The sequence below is a fragment of the Giraffa tippelskirchi genome, chromosome 13 (genome assembly GCF_054371585.1).
Source record: "Giraffa tippelskirchi isolate mGirTip1 chromosome 13, T2T-mGirTip1v1.2.pri, whole genome shotgun sequence".
Taxonomy (NCBI): domain Eukaryota; kingdom Metazoa; phylum Chordata; class Mammalia; order Artiodactyla; family Giraffidae; genus Giraffa; species Giraffa tippelskirchi.
In genome coordinates this window covers 86,927,245-86,948,886 of record NC_137287.1, presented here as the reverse complement: position 1 = coordinate 86,948,886, position 21,642 = coordinate 86,927,245, and the positions used below count along the sequence as shown (strand labels likewise).

Genomic DNA, 21,642 nt, shown 5'->3' with positions numbered 1-21,642 from the left:
AATGAAAGGAGCCGAACACAGGGAGGCACTCCCAGCCGCAGAGCTGCAGAAAGTGGTGGGGACTCGAGAAGCCCCTCTGTATGCAGCACATCCTGACTCCAAAGCCACTCCAGTAAGCAGATAATCTAAGGAAAGCCCACCACAAGTCTTCTAGACTTCCCGTCCATCAAGTTATCCCTATAAGTCTCTCATTTTGAGAAACTCTGGGACTCCCTCTGGATCTCTCTTCTACTGAGAGACCGAATGGAGAAGACAACAGTAGTTAAACTGGGTCTTTCCCAGTGGCTCAGCTGTAAAGAATCAGCCTGCAGTGTAATAGACATGGGTTCAATCTCTGGGTCAGGAAGATCTCCTGGAGGAGGAAATGGCTACCCACTCCAGTATTCTTGCCTGGGAAACCCCATGGACAGAGGAGCTTGGTGGGCTACAGTCCGTGGGGTTGCAAAGGGTCAGACACAACTTGGCGACCAAGCCACCACCACCACTACGACAGCAGAACTCTGACCACAACCTCTGCAGCAGCCAGCCCAGGAGGCTAAACCACAATTCTTACAGCCATCAGTCCCAAATGGCCAGGACTGGGCCAATAGCTGTCAGCTTCTCTGATGCTGGCCCCTGCTCGTATCCCTAACACAGAACTGACCAGAGAAAGTCAACTTGGGGCCCCATGGTAATGTTAGCCCGCCTATAGCTTTCACCACCCCAACAGCCTCAATCTGGGGGCTCCTGAAGCCCTCCCTTTTGTCCACAAGGAAGTTGCCCAGCTCCCCTGCCTGCCTTCAAGTCCCCTGACAAAAGTAACTGAGGGTGGCTGCCTGCCTTCACTCCAGGAAGCTCAGAATGAATAGCCTTTGCTTGTTCCCATTCATATGGTCTTCATATATTTCCAAGTAATGTATTAGAAAAAGTCTGTAAAAGGTCAATGATTCCATAATAAAATCCTTCAGTTACTGAATTGTAAAGTTAATAAAAGTTAGCTTTTTTTTTTTCAGTTACTTTGTATGTTTGTATTGCCACCAAAAAAAAAAAAAAAACCACAAAAAAGATAGTGAAAATTATATGGAACCAAGGAAATAACTACTGACAGCAATGCCCCATCATCAACCAAAGCACACGCCCTCCCAAGAGTGGAAATGTGTTTGTCAGGTGCTACCTGATACTCATACCCCTGCTGCAGGAAGAGTTATCACAAGTTTTACTTTCTCAGTGTTTGTATTTAATTAGTAGGCTTCACATGGATCCAGGTCCATGATCTCTTATCCACAATTCAAACTCCATAATGCATTAAAAACAAACAAACAAACAAAGACTGGCAGTCTAATGGCTAAGACTTTGCCTTCCAATGCAGGAGATGCGGGTTTGATCCTTGGTCTAGGAGCTGAGATCCCACGTGCCTCAGGGCCAGAAAACTAAAACATCAAACAAAGCAATATTGTAAAAAATTGAATAAAGATTTAAAAAAAGGAAAAAGAATTCCAGCTTCCACTGCAGGGGGCATGAATTCCATCCCTGGTCAGGGATCTAAGATCCCATCTATACTTTGTGGAGCCAAAACCAACCAAACAAACAAACAACAATAACAGGAAAAAAAAAAAACCTTCATAATTCCTCTAGTCTCATCAGGTGGCCCGAGGGGAGGATAAGCTATATACAGTCCTTATTTAGCTCCAGAATCTTTATTGTGCCTGACTGTAGGGAGCCGGTCAGGACACCATATGATCCATTGTATCCGTCATGTATTTCCTTTGTAAGATCCAAAAGGATAACACAAATCTGAATTTTGAATTCAGATCAAAATTCACATCAGACCCCGTGTGTTTGGGGTGGGGCCTTGGGGACCTGCCTGCTGGACGCTGGGGCCCTGGACTTGCTCACCTCGCCTTCAGGCTCCAATAGGACCATTCTAGACAGCCCACTCCATCCAACCTGGGAAAAGAACCCACCTCTCACTCAGCCCAACTCCTGTCCTGAATGGGGACGCTGTGACCCAGGGTGCTTCTCACAACTAGCTGTGACACATTTTTATGTATCGCAATCCATAAATTAGAAAATCTGGCAACTTTTGAGTAAGGGTCGACACTCAAAGAAAAAAAATAATAATTAGTGAGCAATAAATTGTCGTAGTTATTAATACTACTTGGTTCAAATTACTTTGTTGGTTCGTACAATGAAAATCATCATCAGATTTTCTACTTGTTAGGTTTCTATTCATTTAAAAAGAAAAAAGACTAGTTAAACTTGACCCAAAGGAAAAGATGTGATTCGCAAAACAGTGTAAATGTGGACATGAGGATAGATTGTAAGACCTTTTAAAAAATGCAGACCCTGCTCCCAAGAGGACTTTTGCCAGCATTTAATCCAGAAAAATTTCTAATAAATAAGCATGGGGAAAGTCCTGTCCTCGAGGATCATTACCAATTCAAATAGGTATTAAAATAAAATTCCGGAAATTTCCCGTAATGTTGTCAAGTTGTTATACATAGCTGTTCACACAGAGTTCTCACAGTGACATCAGAGAGGTTTCCTTATTTCCTTTATTTGGACAAAGATGGTAAAGTCACGAAATGCTAAACCTTGGATGTCTCCAAAAGAACATGTGACTGACTAAGCCACTTACTTTTTGCAAGAAAAAGGACATTCAGTTCTTACCTAAAAAACCTTCTGCTCAAAAGTTGCACAGGCTGAAAATTGGATGGCCATTTTGCTGCATTGTGATGGAAATTTTAAAAATAATAGTAACAAGCTGTCTAAGCCAGGCAAAGGGGAAAGTGCTTACTCATTTAATCCATGTTTACTGATTTAATCTTACTTCTAAAATATGTATTCCAATAGAGAAACTTTGTCAAACTGAAACTTAAAGTTAAATGTGTAATGATCTGGGTAATTTGATTTTCAGATACTTTCAAAAGGAAATCATATTTTGAAGAGTTTCTGTAAAGTTTTCCAATCACATATTTGATTGAAGTTTTATTTACCTTGTATTGTCTGTAACACATTGAAAGTCATTTTATTGTTAAACTATTATCCCCATTTTAAATGGTTGATACAAAAGTAGTACCTGCTGATAAAAGGAAACAAATATGGACAGATCTTGTAGTATCGCCAGGTTTCCAGAAATTCTATCTCTTCTCACCTTCTCAACAAAAATTTCTAATCTATAATTTCCAGTGTAAACCATTTATGGTCCTTTAGACAGTTTTCAAGCCACTTGTCAATATGAGCAATAAGAAACAATGTAAATTACAAAATAATTTTCAGTATTTTAATGCCCATGACTGTCACGTCAGTTTTCTGTCCTTTTTGTTTCGGGATCAAGTGATGATTCGGAAATGATCTCCGAATCATCATGTTCTTTTTGAAGCAAGCTTTCATTACTTCTGTGAGTTAATAATGTAGCTTTATGTCAGTCTCCACTTCCTGAATAGCAGCATAACTTCCATGAGAATTCTGGCTACAGAGCCGAAGCCTGGTCTCCTTGCTCGTTCCTGTTACGGGATATTTGTTGATGTTGTAGGAAGTATCTTCTTAGTATAAACCAAATGTGTGAAAAATCCCTCCCCCACTACTGCAGAAACAACCAGAGGCTGGAAAGACAGCATTTGATAGAACAACTTTGCTTGGTCACAGCTGGAAACAGAGATGCTTTAGAAAATGGTGAAGAGGTTACAGGAGGATGGCAGGTTCTCCCTGAAAATGCCACTTCTCTGAAAATATAAATATTCTTACAAGAGAGCCGAGGAGACTCTATAGATAAACATCAGATGAAAAATATTCTTGACTTCAGTGATCCCATATCCCACCCACCCATCCAATTCCCTACCCGGGCGAACTGCGGTTATTAGGCTAAAACCACAGTTGGCTGAGTAGCAGAGTTGCTAAATCACAGTCCTGGACCCTGTAATACGACCAGAATTCCCATCAAAACTCTTGCCTTGAATCTTAACTTCAAGATTAAGAACCTCAGTCTCCCTGGCCTTAAACAGAGAAATTGGAGCAGAGAGATCTAGAGTCCCTTTTACTTCCAAAAGTCAGATATTATGTACAATAATCCTATCACGACTCGAATAAACTTATTACAACTTCTGAGATTTTAGTTTCAAATGTTGCTGTCCATAAAGTCATTACACTTTTTAGTGTATTAAGAACTGATAAGCAAGGAGAGAAAATGCCATTTTAGGCTGTTTTCTGAGCATTGCTTCTCTCTCGTTATAAAACAGGCTGTTGCGCCCTCTGCTGGTATTTCTGAGGTTGCCTATCAGGTGACTGCAGTAATTTCCCCGTTTTAAGGTTATCTGTGCTTTTTTCCCCCTGTTGCTCCCAATAGCTTTCAAAACTGTTTTCTGATCTCTATTTACAGTAAATAGAAATGCCAAGATAGCTATGCTGGTCTGAAAGTAAAGTTGTGAACATTTAATGGTACATTTTCACATGTTTTTCCAAAGAGGCTATTGTAAATAGTGCTGCATTGAACACGGGTGTGTGTAGTTTTTTAATTATGGATTTGTCCAGGTATAGGGCTTCCCTGATAGCTCAGTTGGTAAAGAATCCACCTGCAATGCAGGAGACCCTGGTTCGATTCCTGGGTCGGAAAGATCCGCTGGAGAAGAGAAAGGCTACCCACTCCAATATTCTGGTCTGGGAGAATTCCATGGACTGTATAGCCCATAGGGTCGCAAAGAGTCAGACACAACTGAGTGACTTTCACTTTCACACCCAGCAGTGGGATTGCTGGGTCATATGGTAGTTCTGTTTTCAGTCTGTTAAAGAACCATCACACTGTTCTCCATAGTCATCGTATCAATTGACATTCCCACCAATAGTGCAAGAGGGTTGCCTTTTCTCCACATCCTCTCAAGCCTTTATTGTTTGGAGATTTTTTGAGATGCCTGGATTGAATTTGTTGATATAAATAAGTGGACCATTTGAACTCTACTTACCTAGTGTTCCCAATGAAGTCCCATCCTCATTTCTGGACTCTCCTCAGGAAGCTAAAGGCTATAAAATAAAGTGGGTTCTGTGGCTACACAGCCTAACTCTGTTTCTTACCACATATAGAGTAAGAGGCCATGCCTAGAATGACACTGAGCGTTACACATGTGTGTACCTCCACTGCGCCAAGGAAACTGAGGGAACACGGACAGCTCTACGAGAGGAGTGATTGGATTCCAAGTCATGATGAATAAAGATTTGCTAATGAACAAAGAACAAAGAAAATATCTTCTGGGGGTGGGAAATGCACTTTGGGTAGAATTAATCAAAGGAATAAATAAAGGAAACCTCTATTACTCACCACTTGAAAGTTCCTGAAATTATGTCTCTTTCAGGGTCTTTGAAGATGTTCTAATTAAGTTTCTAGAGAGGGCAGAATATTTGTCCCTTTTAATGTTAACAAAAAGGCAATTTCATGTCAGTGACATTTTTATGGTTCTTGTACTCACAAAATTAACTGTATTCTTCCATCACTCTTCACGGAAGGCAGCGTGAAGGAACCTCTTCTAGAAAAGTCCCCCATTTAGGTGAATTTATAGAAACCACCGGAGAAGGCAATGGCACCCCACTCCAGTACTCTTGCCTGGAAAATCCCATGGACGGAGGAGCCTGGTAGGCTACAGTCCATGGGGTCGCTAAGAGTCGGACACGACTGAGCAACTTCACTTTCACTTTTCCCTTTCATGCACTGGAGAAGGAAATGGCAACCCACTCCAGTATTCTTGCCTGGAGAATCCCAGGGATGGCGGAGCCTGGTGGGCTGCCGTCTATGGGGTCGCACAGAGTCGGACACGACTGAAGCGACTTAGCAGCAGCAGCAGCATAGAAACCACACAAGGATCTGTCCATTGCACACACCAAAGATGATATGATACACAAGAAGGCGTCTTTAAATCCTGAAGTCTCGCTTTGAGTGGAGGACAAGATGGGTTCCAAATTTTATAAATGTTGTATAATCATATTGCAATGCTTGGAAGTGAGCAGGCAGCTAATTACTGGAACCACTGATAGATAAGATGGGACTGAAAGAGCATGACGTGCAAAACAAGACTGTTTTAAAATGAAATCCACATTTAGTTTAACTCATAAGGGGCTGGTGCCATCACCGACATCCATGGCAGAGTTCTGCTGAAAGACTCAGGGGCTTCCACTGCCCTGAACTCTCAGATCCATGACAGTCTGTGATTTAATCACAACACAGATAAGGTAGGACCTACTCAGGAAATGCAGGCTTATTGTTTCATGTGCCTGTAAAACAGTGAGTGTCTGTCGGGTTATGCAATTCCGATTGGCTGCATTATTAGGCCCTGTGATCTGCTTTATTTTTTCCTTCATTCTCCCACCACCCTCCTGCCTGGGCACAGTGGGTACACTGCAGGAAGTCTATGTCAACTGAAAAAAAAAAAAAATACACGACCTAAAAGTTGAGATACCTGTTTTATTTGGCAAGCAAAGCTGAGGACTTAAGCCCCAGAAGCAGGCTCTCAGATAGCTCTAAGGCAGGGGTCCTCAACCTCTGGGATCTAATGCCTGATGATCTGAGATGGAGCTGATGTGATAATAACAGAAATAAAGTGCATGATACACGTGGGCTTTCCAAGTGGCGCTAGTGGTAAAGAACCTGCCTGGAGTGAAGGAGATGCCAGTTCAATCCCTGGGTCAGGAAAATCCCCTGCAGGAGGGCATGACAACCCACTCCAGGATCCTTGCCTTAGAATCCCATGGATAGAGGAGCCTGGTGGGCTACAGTCCATGGGGTTGCAAAGATTTGGACACGACTGAATCGACGTAGCATACTGGCATACATAACTAATATAATGCACTGAATCATCCTGAAACCATCCCCACAGCCCCCGGGGCATGGAAAAGTTGTCTTCCATACAACCAGTCACTGGGACCAAAAAGGTTGGGGACAGCTACCCTAAAGAACAGCCCCAAAGAGGTAAGGGAGGAGCCAGGACACATAGGAGTTTTTGCAACAAAGACCAGGTAGTTAGAACAAGGGATTACTCTTAAGTAAAGAAAACTAGACATCTGAAGGTAAGGAATTTTGCATTTTTCTGTGTACAGGAAGATGCAAGAGTCTGGGTTCACAGAAGTCATTCCTTTGATGTGCCCCTCAGCCATCTGGGGCCAGTGTCTGGTGCTTTCCCCTCCTGAGTCCCCTCAGGGTGCCCCGCTGGAGTGTCTGCGGTGGCTTGATGGCTGTAACATCCATTGGTTACTGTTCTGGCAGGTGACAGTTTTCCGTTGACAGCTATAGAACCTAGATGAGGAAAAGGGAGAAATGCATCAAGGGGCCCCTTAGGATCAAGGTGGCTTCCTGAATGAATAAAAGACGATTCTCTACCTGAACAATTTACAGATGAGTCAGCAGGTTTGAACGTGTGCCTTTCTTAATTATTTGGGGGCTTTCACAAATTTTACGGGAAAGAGGGACTTCCCTGGTGGTCCAGTGGTTGGGACTTTGCCTTCCAATGCAAGAGGTGCTGGTTCTATCCCTGGTCAGGAAGCTAAGCTCCCACATGCCTCAAGTCAAAAACCCAAAACAAAACAAAGCAAAAAAAAGAGCAATATCATAGCAAATTCAATTAAGACTTTTAAAATGGCCCATATCAAAAAACCTTTTAAAAATTTTTTTCTGGGAGAATATTTGGTTGACTTAGGTATGGCCAAGGTGGTGGGGTTGGTAGCAGGAGAGGGGGGAAGCAAATATTTAAATCTGATCAGCACTGATGCTTTCAAAGGAAAATAGTCCTGGCCCCAGACCTCATCTTCCCTGACATATTAGGTCTGGGCAATCAAATGAATGAAAATGTCAGGAAGAGACATAATTGAATCCAACTAGTGACTGCACAAGCCGAACCTTATTAAATAAGGTAACAGGCAAGACGATCCTGGAAACCCATTACCCTAACTCAGTTATTCCCCTTTGCTCACAGAGGGCCCTAAGCCAGGGGAGAACTGGAAACAACAGACTTGAGCATGACCAACTGGCAAACACCTAATCCATAAGAAAGCATATATTCAAATTATTCATCTCTTTTTCCAGCTTTATGGAGATATAAGTGAGATATAACACTTTACAAGTCTAAGGTGTACAACGTGATAACTTGATACACTTGAATGTTGCAAATTGACCACCTTATCAACAAGGAACACCTCCATCACATCACACAGTTACCATTGTGTGTGTGTGAGAGAGAGGAGAACATTTAAAATTTACTCTCTTAGCAACTTTCAAGTACACCACACAGTATAAGTAACTACAATCACCATGTTGTATACTGGATCCAGAACCCGCCCATCTTTTAACTGGAAATTTTTTACCCTTTGACCAGTATATCCCCATTTCTTCCACCAACCTCTACCCCTAGTTTCTGGCACCCATTTTAAAATGTAAATATACTATTGCTACCTATGCAAAGATAACATGTTCAATTATCGTTACAAATCTCTGTCATTTGGCATGCTTTCAATGTTCCAGAATCCAGTATAATGTTTACCTGTAAAGAATCTTTCCATAAACTTTATGGCACAAAAAATCAACTTAAATTTCTTCATCCTATGGAATTTCATTTCCACAATGGGCTGAGTGTTCTCACAGGGAAAAATAGAACTAGAGTTGCTGGCAGTTTGTTTCCTTTTTTAATCTAGAAAGCAACAATACAACTCAAGGTTAACATCTTTTTTAATTAGTAAATTATATACTAACTCATATACAAGCCTGAGTCAACAGACAAGCCTTTATTTTATGCACCATGCAATTCTCTCTCACCATTACAGAAACTGCTTATTCCTGGGTGTCTCAAAAGCTTCCTCAACACAGGGAATTTGGACTATTACAGAAGGTTTTTGTAATGGAGTCCTTTCTGCAAATCAATATTAAATCAGTATCTGACTTGGAAAGAGGCACAGACCGGAAAGCCATTTGTTTTAATGGATTCTTAAGAAAACTGCATAAAAAAGAAAATTCCTTTAATATCTTCCTAATAAATCAAAGCAAGAGATAGCTTGTATAATAGTAAATGTAACTTTGAGAAAAGTTATATTATTTTTTAAAGGAATAAATCTGGATATTGTTTTGAGAGCCACTAATTTCGTAATTCACTTCTTTAGAGTATCATTTCTTTTCTTTAATCCTCTAAACTCTGAAAACTATAGTAAATGATACATCTGAATGCTAACAAATACATGAAGTTGAGTAAGCCAATATTTTGAGAATTATTTGAGACCTAAATTTTAAACTCAGATATTAATGAAATTAACCCAACTTGAAAATTCACATATTACTCTCCCAAAAGAAATATGTCTGATTATTGAAAACATCCTAGCTTTAGAGAATTAAAAGGTACACAAGAGTGGTAAAGTCTTTAACAGGTAGCTTTAAAACGTGGAGCACGAAATTTACCTTACTACATGTTAAAAACTTTACCACTCTTGTGTACCTTTTAATTCTCTGTCAGCATTTTCCTGAAATTCAAAATAATGACAATGTCTTAAGTTCAAGATAACATTTTTTAGGTTACAATTAAAAGCATTGGTTCATTTTTTTATTCTGCCTCTGACTTATCCTAGCTACAAATCTGGACACTAATAGGAAAAAAATACTAAAACATCTTAAAAACTTTTTGAAGGGTTCTTTTTTCTTATTTCAAGAAATAAACTGTACTCAATGACCTGTTGGGTAAATTAAAAAACATCTAAGACATGGGAAAATTCATTTAATCAAAATGTTTTCTATCTTAATAATGACATTTAAAATCCTTTGAATATTATGTGGCTTTTTCTTTTCCTTTTAAGGCATAAAGTTTCTCTTCCTGGTTTTGGAATCAATGAACAAATACAGGGCTATGAACCTGGTATGGACACAATCAGATCCTTTAAAACATTTTTTTCTGTTTCCTTTTTTAAGTTTCCTGTTGGTCTGACACATTGTGTTCTCACATCCTTTTGAAACCATGTGAGAAAGTAATCAAGTGCATCTCTCTGTCCCCAGATATGCAATGTTTATTAACTGAATGAAATCCTGAGAGGTCACCACAACTTGTTATATATGGTCAATCAACCACACAGAGCAAGTGAGGAGACCAGGGCACAGGAAACACCCGTAGAAAAGGACAATGCATAATGGGCAGTTTAATTTTTCACAAAACACAGAAATATAAAACAGTAGCAACAAGTTACTATACTGATGGGGGAAAAAAATGAAAACTGGGACAGATTTTATTTTGGGAAGCTCCAAAATCACTGCAGATAGTGACTGCAGCCATAAAATTAAAAGACACTTGCTCCTTGGAGGGAAAGGTCTGGCCATGGCTATTTAAGACAGGCTCCCTGCAAAGAGGAAGGAGGCACAGGGCTTGTGTCTCAAAAATGTGGGGTTTTTTTTAGCATTGAATTTGCACATTGTAGCACTACTTCCAGTAAAAGCGATGAAGAATCTTCAGACAACATTGTCTTCCAAAGAGTTCCTTCCCAGGAATTTAGATGTGCAAACACAGAACACATACTTGAGGATTTAGCTCCATCTACAGGAAGCGGGAAGTAAAACAAATTCTTTGCAAACGAAGTTCTTGCGGCCCGCACCGGAATATTAAGACTGTTTTTTGCTTTTGATAAAGGATGCTTTTCCACTGAGGATGTTCAAGAGCAGGAAAGAAAGTGAGAAGCGGAGATACATGAGTTACAGAGTATTGAATGGACTTTCAGTTCAGTTCAGTAGCTCAGTCGTGTCCTACTCTTTGTGACCCCAGGGACTGCATCACGCCAGGCCTCCCTGTCCATCACCAACTCCTGGAGCTTACTCAAACTCATGTCCATCGAGTCGGTGACACCAGAGTGGACTTTAATTTTGTTTTGTTTTCCCTTAGCACATTAAAAAAAGAAAAGTAGGTTCATCCTTGTTTTAAAAGAAGTAAAATAAAAAGGACCATTCTCCAGGGGGGATGGTGATGGTGGGGGTCTATGCATTTGTGGGGCTGAGGGTATACAGGAAATCTCTATCTTCTTCTCAATTTAGTTGCAAAACTGAAACTACTCTTAAATATATTATCTTTCAAAACAAAAAGAACCTCAGGTAGAGCCCATTCAAAGCAAGAAGTATCCATCCTTCAGTTCAGTTCAGTTCAGTCGTTCAGTCGTGTCCGACTCTTTGTGACCCCATGAATCGCAGCACACCAGGCCTCCCTGTCCATCACCAACTCCCAGAGTCTACCCAAACCCATGTCCATCGAGTTGGTGATGCTATCAAGCCATCTCATCCTCTGTCGTCCCCTTCTCCTCCTGCCCCCAATCCTTCCCAGCGTTAGGGTCTTTTCCAATGAGTCAACTCTTCGCATGAGGTGGCCAAAGTATTGGAGTTTCAGCTTCAACATCAGTCCTTCCAATGAACATCCAGGACTGATCTCCTTTAGGATGGACTGGTTGGATAAAATATGGTTCTTTTTGATGTTCTCTGTCCTCAATTATGGAAAGACGTATTGACCATATGGATCAAATTCTGCATCATCAGGTGGCAAGTAAAATACCATTTAGTCAAACATTAACGTGTTTTTCAGGACTACAAATAGTTTATCTTCAGTTGGCTTTAACATTAGTAGGGAGTCTCTGGGCAGTTTAACTTTTAGGACCAAAGAAAGTTATAAAATAACAGCAAATACTCATTAACCACTTATTTAGTCACTGTGGGAGTGAATTGTGTATAGTAATACCTTTACTCCCATGAGACCTAAACAAGGGAGGTATTTTAATCTAAATTTTGCATATTTAAATACTGAGGAATGTAGAGATTGAGTTACATCCCCAAAGTCACAGAGCGTCTGTGACATAGAGACAGGATCTCAACCCAGGAAATTTATTCCAGAACTGATGATCTCAAACCCTACAGTATATTTTGCCGCTCAGTAAAGGCCATCTAATATTTCAGTGTTTCAACTAAACCAAACATTCTTTGATATAAAATTATAGTCACATATCTATTTTTTATAGATTAGTATTTACACCCTGATTGATTTAGGATCACCCAAATATCATCAATACCAAGAAAGAGCTCCCAACTGTCCCATTTAGAAATTCAATAATTGTGGAACTGGATTCATGACTCTCCAAGTAAGCTTCGTCATCAAGTACCAAATGCAATTTCACCAGGAAGTATTATGGAAAAATATAAGGCATTAATTTATGTAAATCAAAACATGAGCTTGAAAACTATCATATTTATTATTAGAAACATAGGCAACTTTGAAAGCATTGTACATTTCCCATCTATAAAGTCCATATTTGAATGATGTTTTATCTAAAAATCTATAAAGACACTGGAATACTGAAATGGAGAAAAATGGGTCTGAGAACAGTTTTCAGTCTGGTTTTAGTTGTGTCAGATGCACAGGCACTAATGCGGCCATTATAATTACTGGTGCACTGCTTGGTCATCTCACATGCATGGATTTAAAGTTGGGATGCCAGTGCCAGGAAACAGAGAAGCCCCAATTGTACCGCACTTCATGTTTCCTAATAGGTGCTTCATAGCACCTAATGTTCCCACCAAGGCCCACAGGACAGGATTGAGACTGGGCGTGCAGGGAAGATGTGGCAGTGGGAGAAAGCAATGGCTGATGTAAACTTCAGTTAAAATATGCCTCTTTGAAGATGCTGTATAACAGGGAGCCCAGCCCAGCACTCTGTGAAGACCTAGAGGGGTGGGATGAAGAGGAGGGAGGCCCAAGAGAGAGAGGAGATATATATATATATATATATATACTTATGGCTGATTCACATCACTGTAAAGCAGAGACAACACAACACTGAAAAGAAGTTATCCTCCAATTTTAAAACAATTAAAATATATATATATTTAAAAAATGCCTCTGAGCTGGGCTTAAATTACCCATATCCTAGCTTCTGTGATCCTTTTGTTGTAGCCACATGTTCCAGGAAACAAGCTCACTCAGGACAATGCAGATAGTGGGCTGCAGTTTAATACACCGGCAGGTCGAAAACAGACTCTCCTCTTAGCCAAGGACCCCAACCAGTTTTTTGTGAAAACGTTATATACCCTAAGTGTACGTGCCCAAACCCACCTCCCCAAATTCCCTGAAACTAGTCTGAACAAAGGAAAAAGAAAGACAATCAAAGTTAACCCGTGATTCATATGCCTTAAGCCTAGGTAGTTAACAGTGGACAATTACCAATAGGCCTGTGGTCATACCCCAATAAGCATAATAGAATGTATGATTCTATTCAGTTACACAGATAATTAGGGTATTCTTTTAAACATCGGAGAGCCCTGGGGCTCTTCCTTCCCGGGGCCTGGTTTTCCCATTGGTATGTCGTTTCCATAGATCCTGGGCATACAGCTCAAAGTCCACAGTCCGGCCCAAGATGGAGGCCTGCTTTCAAGATAGAGCTTGTTCTGTTTCCTCCTTCACTTTAAGCTTCCAGTCATTTATTAAATATTTCAAGATTACGGGATCTTGACTAGACATTGGTCCTTTATTTTAACCCAATCTCCAAATTTACCACAGATATTATAAAATTCAGATACCAGTATTCTTTCTCACTCCTTCCCTCAGTGCTTCCTCCTTCCCTCCCTTCCTTATTTTTCTCTTTCCTCTTTGCATTTTAGTTTGGAACGTTTCAGCTGACATACCTTCAAGCTCAGTGATTCCCTGTGTCTAATCTAATCACGAGCCCATCAGAGAGTTCTCACCTCTCTGCTTGCATCATTCATTCCTTCTTGTGTGCTGTCTACCTTTTCCATTAGAGCTTAATCATAGTGATTTCAAAACGTTCCAGAATCTGTCCCATAGCTAAGTATATCTCTGACGCTCATTTTGTCTTTCCAGACTGTAATTTCCCTTCCTTTTAGCATACCGTGTTTTTTTGTTTTTTTTTTTAATTGAAAACCAGACATGATGTGCTGGGTAATAGAACCAAGCTAAAGAGATCTTCCCTATGGGGTTCGGGCTGTTTGTTGTAGCTGTACATACTGGAGACTTCAAAGTCCTCTACTTCTGTGGTTTTGTCTCCCCTGCTGTCTTTGCGGCTCTGCTGAATTCTTCTTAGAAAGAGTCTGAGCTCCCTACAATCTACTGCTACCACTCGGGAGCCCCCCTGATGGGAGTGTGGGGGCAGGGATGTGCTCTGTTTCATTCTGGTTAAACCCTAGTCTCTTGCTGGGCCTGTGTCCATGGGCTGCGACCTTCACATGTGCTGCTCAGCTTCTGGATGTCTAGAGGGGGCTGGAGTCAGGGCAGCTGGCTTCCCCTAAGGGGGAAAAGGCCCTGGAACAATCTGTTCCCCACAGAACAAGCTTCTGTTCTTGAGAATATATGAGTGTCTTTCTCAAACACCCTTCTCCCCACCAGAGCCACAAGGGGCTCTTCCTTGGTTCTTCACAGAGCTCCTGGAGGAAGAGCCCTTTTCCATGGTCTCCATCAACTTCTCATTCTCAAGCTAGTCCACCCTCTGCTTCCAGAAATTCAACAAAAATATAATTTAAGTATTACTACCAGTTTACAGTTCCAGAGAGTTCTATGCCAGGTAAGCAGGTCTGGATTCTCATTCTCCAAGTTCATCTTTTTCTCCAGAGTTTGGAGTGGTACCTACACCTGAGACTTCGTTTTTTTTTCAGTTAGTTCATTTTTTTTACTGATCTGAGGATGCTAATGACAACTTTCAAGCTCTTCACGTGTCAGAGTTGAAGCTATAAGTCTCCACCTCTTTCCCAATGTGTCTTTCAACCAACGTCTTCCCATCTTGACAGCTGCATCTCCAGATCTGGACAACTAGCAGGAATCTGCCCCTGTAATTGGTCTCTGATTTCTTCATATATGTCAACTACAAATTGGCACTTGCCAAGAGCATCTGCCACTGAGTGAATAACAACAAGGGTATTTTTTATCCATCTCTGGAGATTGAACCCTGTGTTGCTGCAGCTGCCAACCTTCAACACCCCCAGAAGGGAATTCAGGGTGGAGAGTGAGGTACTTTGTGCTCCAGGGAAACTGGTGGAACAGGTCTTTGGTTAGATATTTTGAGGGACTGCTTTCATGATCCCAATCCTTGTATCTATTCATAGCTAGAAAATCACTAAATCCCTTAATGGTGACATCAGCTCCTCATGACTAGCAGAAAACCTCTTGTAAAGTAAGTGCTTGCTTGCATTGAACTCCCCCTTCACCAAAATCTTACACATCGACCTTCCTCCACTGCCTTTTTGGAGCAGTCTCTCCAAGCTATCTGAGGTACTGTCTCCCAGGCTGCAGTCCTCATTTTGCCCCAAATAAAACAACTCACAACTTTCAAGTTGTGCCTTTTTTTTTTCAGTTGACATGTGAAATCGCAGCCCTGAGAGAACACTGCTGTTGAGGAAAGCTAAGAGGTAGAGAGACAAATATCATTGATATTTTTTATCATTTAACTAAATAGATAATAAATAATTTTATGTGATTTAAAAAATCATTATCCAGCAGCTCTGGCAAAATTTCCATAACATTTATTTGTAGGCAAGTTAAAAGTATTCAAGGGTATAGATTGAAACCACCAGACAAAGAGATCTGGAAGATGTTCTTTAAAATTCACTATTTGAAAAGAAAAACAAAAACACAGAAAAATACTCTGTATTCTGACATTGTCCTCCAATAAAAGAGATTAGGCATGTATATATGCATGTGCATTTCAGAAACCCTTATTAAGATTTTAATTTGCTATCAAGGACAATTTGTCATATGAAGAGGAGACTATTTTATGATTCATTTGCCAAGTGTGACTGTGACAGCCAAGATTAATTTAATTGGGGCTTTTGTACATTAGTATTCAAAAGGAACCTAAGGCAGAGAGAAGTGCCTGGTTTTGTTTTATTTTAATAATGAAGGAAGTGTGTGCTGTTCTCTGTTTTAATGATTACAGTGAGCTGGTGGAGTAAATGGTTTTGTAGTTAAACACAAATTTGTGTGTGTGGATTGTGTTTAGGAATGAAAGCTACTTCAAGCTGTATTTCAACCCTTTTAGACAAGTGCTCGAATGACACGAGGTCATAAAAAGCAGGGGCTGTAACATTTACTCTGGAAAATAAATGTTTACCTCGAGCAGCAATTGACATTTCTAGCTCATTACGTGAATGTCAAGCACAGTTTCAAGTCCCTCTCCCAGCACCAGTGAGGGTACCTTGGCTTCGGGCCTCGGGCCAATGTCAGACTGGTTCACCTTGACTTTAAAGTGGCTTACCTTTACTTCCTAGAATTCACATTCGTGTCAGGAACGTGATCTCCACATTCATAACGAGCGAGGCGTGTTCAGAGAGGAAATAAACCCGTAGGGAACAGGAAGAGCTGCACACGTGGGTGGCCCCTGTTGCAGGGGCACCCCATCAAGAGGGGTGTGCTATGAGATTTAACCCACCCCGCTGAAACCAGGAGGCTTCCAGGACCACAAGGTGCTGCTCAAAGCCTCCATCCTCAACCTGACCTCTGACCCACACTGCGCCTGTTATCACCTCTAGGAACTATGGTTACTGTTGCTAGTGGTGACACAACCACAGAGACCTCAGCTAGCACAGGAGCCCGGTCCTTTCCATCACCTCCTTCCTCTTCTCCTGTTCCTTTTTTTTTTTTTTTTTTGCCAAACACACATAATCCACGACCATTGTAAGCAAAATACTGTATCCTTTGCTTTTGTTTCCATTTTACTTATGGGAAGTTTTCTTATTCTCTCATCTTAATTGCAGCAACAATAGCACCAGAAAAGTCTTCATTCCTATTGTTTCTTTCTCTCAATGTAAGTCTATGGAGAAAATTACACACACTTCATTTCTTTTTCGCTTGTTCAGTCACTGAGTCATATATGACTCTCTGCAACCCCATGAACGGCACCACGCCAGGCCCCCCTACCCCTTATTATCTTATGGAGTGTGCTCAAACTCATGTCTGTTGATCCAGTGATGCTATCTAACCATCTCATCGTCTGTCGCCCCTTTCTCCTCTTGCCCTCAGTCTTTCCCAGCATCAGGGTCTTTTCCAGTGAGTTGGCTCTTCACTTCAGGTGGCCAAAGTATTGGAGCTTCAGCTTCAGCATCAGTCCTTTCAATGAATATTTTAGGGTTGGTTTCCTTCAGGATTAACTGGTTTGTTTTCCTTGCTGTCCAAGGGACTCTCAAGAGTCTTCTCCAGTACAATTTGAAAGCATCAATTCTTTGGCGCTCTGCCTTCTTTATGGTCCAACTCTCACATCCATACATGACTACTGCAAAAACCATAGCTTTAACTATATTAGTAACTTTAATGATTACTACTGAGAGTTTATCATATGCCAAGAATTCCACAAGCTTCCTGAATTTTTAATTATAGACAGCCCCAGGTACTCTCAGTTAACTAGTCTGTGCCATGCATTTAGCATTTCCATAACATTTCAGCATTATTATTGTATACAAGTACATACAGTCTGACTCCTCAGCTACATGTAAGCCTCTTATAGTTAACTATTGTGTCTTACTATCTATAACAAAGGTCTATATAGTCAAAACTATGGTTTTTCCAGTAGTCATGTATGGATGTGAGAGTTGGACCATGAAGAAGGCTAAGCACTGAAGAATTGATGCTTTTGAACTATGGTGTTAGAGAAGATTCTTGAGAGTCCCTTGGACTGCAAGGAGATCCAACCAGGCAATTCTAAAGGAAATCAACCCTGAATTTTCATTGGAAAGACTGATGCTGAAGCTGAAGCTCCAATACTTTGGCCACCTGATGTGAAGAGCCAACTCATTGGAAAAGACCCTGATGCTGGGAAAGACCGAGGGCAGGAGAAAGGGGTGACAGGATGAGATGGTTGGATGGCATCATCAACTCAATGGACATGAGTTTGAGCAAGCTCTGGGAGACAGTTAAGACAGGGAAGCCTGGTGTGCTGCAGTCCATGGGGTTGCAAAGAATTGGAAATGACTTAATGACTGAACAACAACAACATTGTGTATGATTATAATAAGAAAAGTGACAGAAAAATAAGGTTTAAAGTCAAAGAAACAGATCCACCATGGAGTCAAAATAGACTCTCCTCTGTTCCAATATTATTACCTTGCTTGAAATATTTGTTTTAAATGAAAAGACATGATGTATGTAGCATGGTGGAGGACTGGAGGAGTGGGGAGGGGTCCTTTCCTGTGTAAACTCTCTGGACAAGAAATATCCATTGTGCAGCCCTTAATTAAAACAGCATTTTATAATGTGAAAAATAGCTAATTCTTATTTAGAGTTCAGGCTGTAGGTCTAAAAGGAAGGACTATATATTTTTTTAAGCCACAAGAAATATCAAGGTTTTCTCCATTATTACTGATAATTGGATTGTGTATTAAAACTGAGGAATGAGTTTCATAAAAGTGTTTTTTTGTTAGTAGTTTATTATTACATTATAATATTCTAAGAGAATAAACTAAAGACCCATTTTACTATAAGTTCACACTTTAGATTTTTTGCATATTGTATATCACATATTTCTTAATTTTTAGGTGTTCAAATACATGAACATGTATTATCTATCCCTGAACTACAGCTTGATGTGAAAAATCCTACACCTCACATTTTATTCTTCTTTGGTGTTCCTTTTTCTTTTCTTTTTTTTGGTGGGGGTGGGTTTCTTTTAAAGCTAAATTTCTGCACTAATTTTATCTTACCTAAATTACAACATCCATTTTTGGCGGGCCACACCACGCAACATATGGAATCTTAGTTCCCCAACCAGGGTTTGAACCCATGTTCTCTGCAATGGAAGTGCAGAGTCTTAACCACTGAACTACCAGGGAAGTCCCTGTAATAAAATGTTTTTTAAAATGTTTCCCTAAGATGTTATGGAAAATTCAGATGAACTTTGGGGCCAACCCAATAAGTTCACTGTAAAAAACCCTGTTTTATGCAGCTTTGCCATCCTAACACGCACAGCACTGTGATTTTGCTAGTAGATGACAATCGATAAAGCTCTTATTTGATTCCCTGAGGCCTTAGTGATAAAATGGCAAAATGAGATGCATAGACATGATGTTCTCTGAATATTTCAGAAGATATGGCTTTAGGTGAAGGGAAGAATAAAAGAGAATCTATTAGAGCAAATGCAGAACCTTCATTAAATTCTGAAGAAAAGTGATAATGTAATTAAGCTAACAGGGAAGAGAAAATTCAAGATAAGGGAATAATTCGAACCTATGCTAGACTCCAAATTTCCACAAAAAGTGTGAGAGATAGTGAGAAAACCAGGTTGGCTGGACTGGAGAGGTGGGATGGTCAGCTTTTAGAGACAAAAATTGAGACCCTGTGACTTTTTTTTTTCTCAGTAAGAAGAAACTAACAGAAGTTCTTGCATGTCCCTGGGGGTGAGGTAACAAGTGAAAAGGCAGGTCAGATCAGGTGGGGAAATACTATTGTGTCTTCTACAGATGAGTGCCCAGATTCTGGAGTCAGATGTTTCAAACTCACCCCAGCTCCATCATTCATGGGCTCTGTGACTTTAGGCAATTAGCCTGGCCTCTCTGTGCCTCAAGTTGTCAGCACCAAAAAGAAGGTTATAATCCTCTCTCAGTTGGTCTCATAAATTATGGATATGTTAAAGGTTATATGGAGAGAGGGGGAGGTTGCAGAGGAAGGTCTGTGAAGGTTTGGGCAGAGGGGAACTGGAACTGAGCAGGACTCCATGGACCTTCCTGGAACAAGCCTTCCCCATATCCTCTGCTTTAGCTCCTCTCTCAAAAGTACCTAATGAATGGTATCTGATGCACATTTCCTGAGTTGTTTTACAGATGTGAAAACCCTCCACCAAACGAAAAATGTTAACTGCTTGCCGACAAAGGTCTGTCTAATCAAAGCTATGGTTTCTGCCATAGTCATGTACAGATGTGAGAGTTGGACCATAAAGAAAGCTGAGCACTGAAGAATTGATGTTTTCAAATTGTGGTGCTGGAGAAGACTTTTGAGAGTCCCTTGGCCTGCAAGGAGATCAAACTAGTCAATCCTAAAGGAAATCAACCCTGAATTTTCAATGGAAGGATTGATGCTGAAGCTGAAGCTCCAATACTTTGGCCACCTGATGTGAAGAGTCGACTCATTGGAAAAGACCCTTAAGCTGGGAAAGATTGAGGGCAGGAGGAGAAGGGGGCGACAGAGGATGAGATGGTTGGATGGCATCACTGACTCAATGGACATGAGTTTGAGCAACCTCTGGGAGAAGGTGATGGACAGGGAAACCTGCAGTCTATGGGGTGGCAGAGTTGGACACAACTGAGCAACTGAACAACAACTGCTTGACGACCATGAGCCCACAGCCCCAGGCCTTCTGGAGCCTAAGGACTGACAATGTTAACCCTGGTGACACCACCCTGCTATCTCACCATCAGTCAATCAGAGAACTATGCATAGAGCTGATCTCAAACCCTGAGATGCCCTCTCCCTCACTGGGCTTTTAAAAGTGCTTTGTGGAAACTCTTCAGGGAGCTTGGGGCTTTTTAGGGCAGGAGCCACTTGTCTCCTTGCAGGGCCCTCTTTTCTGTTCCAGACTGTGATGTTTCCATGTATTTGGCCTCACTGTGCCTTGGAGACACAGATTTGTGCGAATAGCACCAGGAAAAGATGGATGGAATAAAAATTGTTAGCAGCTATGGAGAGTTAGTCCCCACCTGATCCTGTGGAGAAGTACCCACAGCTCAGGGAATTTCTCTGCGTCCATCTACAAATAGCTAGTCTGAAACAGCATCCTTTAATTGGGAGTAAGAGTACATTAACTGAATTGTTACCAAAGTGATAAACTAAAGCCTCTTTGGTGCATCACCAGAGTGATGGCATCACTTGGTTAAGGGCTCCTTTTCAAACCACATTCCTGAAGTGGTGCTTGACCCATAATTAAGAGAGTGATACTGAAAAATTCCTGCAGCTTCTCGAAAGTATCCTGTGTGGAATGAAAATATCTCCTGACATATCAATAAACAAGAAATGTCACAGCCAACAGGGATTTCTGGCCTTCAAATGTGAATAAGGGCTTACCAAAGTGGGATCCAGCAGATGCCTCCACCCCACACCGTGACTGCCGAGGAGCTGGGAGAATGCATGAATCAGCCATCTGCCACAACTGCCACTCCTTAAGGTGAACAAGGAAACAGAATTTGGCCCCAGACAGCTGAGGTGCACATGAAAGGAATCGATTCAGTGAGTCCAAAGGCTAGAATCTTCCCATACCTAGAACAATAAATTCCTTAACTGGATATCTGATCTTTGATGTTCAGACTCACTGCTCCCATTGTTGCAAACTTGTATACAGCCTGACTCCCCCTCCTGCCTCCTTGGAGCAGTTTTCTCAGAGCTACTGAGATCCTGTCTCCCTGGCTTGGGGTCCTAAACATTCCCACCAAATAAAATAACTCTCTACTTTGAGCTTGTGACTAATATTTTGTTGACATCTAGTACAACTTGGAAGTTTCATCAGAAAGAAAAAAAAGAAAGACAGCATAGTTGATAAACACAGCGAACAGATCACAGTTCTCTTTGGCCTGAGAATCTGCAATGGTTTTAAGACTGTGTCCCATTTAGCATAATGCTTGTGACGGTCACTCATGTTGCTATTCTTTTTTCATCATCATAGATTTTTTACTGAGATGTACAGAGAAATACAAATTTAAAA

The 21,642-nt window shown here is 41.0% G+C and overlaps 1 long non-coding RNA gene across 1 annotated transcript; it reads right to left on the bottom strand.

The window, feature by feature from the left end:
* Positions 1-6,413: 6,413 nt before the first annotated feature.
* LOC145533481 (uncharacterized) lies at positions 6,414-16,472 on the bottom strand. The gene is made up of 3 exons (XR_014074122.1): positions 16,219-16,472; positions 8,496-8,642; positions 6,414-7,255 (listed from the first exon to the last, which is right to left on the bottom strand). It is a non-coding gene; the product is annotated as an uncharacterized LOC145533481 (long non-coding RNA).
* Between the last annotated feature and the right edge of the window lie 5,170 nt (positions 16,473-21,642).